Source organism: Sinocyclocheilus rhinocerous, unplaced genomic scaffold (assembly GCF_001515625.1).
Source record: "Sinocyclocheilus rhinocerous isolate Xijiao unplaced genomic scaffold, SAMN03320098_v1.1 scaffold1110, whole genome shotgun sequence".
Taxonomy (NCBI): Eukaryota; Metazoa; Chordata; class Actinopteri; order Cypriniformes; family Cyprinidae; genus Sinocyclocheilus; species Sinocyclocheilus rhinocerous.
In genome coordinates, this window is record NW_015653168.1 from 20,407 (window position 1) to 20,991 (window position 585).

The following is a 585-nucleotide window of genomic DNA, read 5'->3' on the forward strand; positions in this document are numbered from 1 at the left end:
ATATACACACACACACACACACACACACACATAGGGGGTTCGTGCGCTTGCGTGTGCCTCAAAAGAGGGCTTACAATGACTTACAAAGACGCATAACAGCTACAAGTATATGCACTAGGATATCAATTTAAGGATTTACCCTATTGTACTTTATCGACACTATTTGATAGGTGAAAAAACAAACAGCCCCACATATAATCTATAAACAAAGCAGTCTTTGAGTTCACATGAACAATGGTTAAAGTTACTCGTTGTCAGGCTACAGAATAACATAATTCCTCCGTTCAATTAGGCCTAAGACATCGAGAGTCACGCAGACCTATAACAACCCAGCCACAACACATAATTGCGAATAACATGCCTTACCTTAACACAGAATCGACCACAGAGTCCATCGTTTATATTTTTTCTACGAATCTTTGAGTTAACGTACTAAACATGAGTGGAATTTGCAAATATCAGTCTGAAATGGTAAATAACAGCCATCATAAATGCTCCTCGAGCCAATTTGTTTACCGGGGCTTCAACTGCATTAGTAAACTTAATTAGCATCACATGGATATGCTAGATGAAACTGACGAAGCG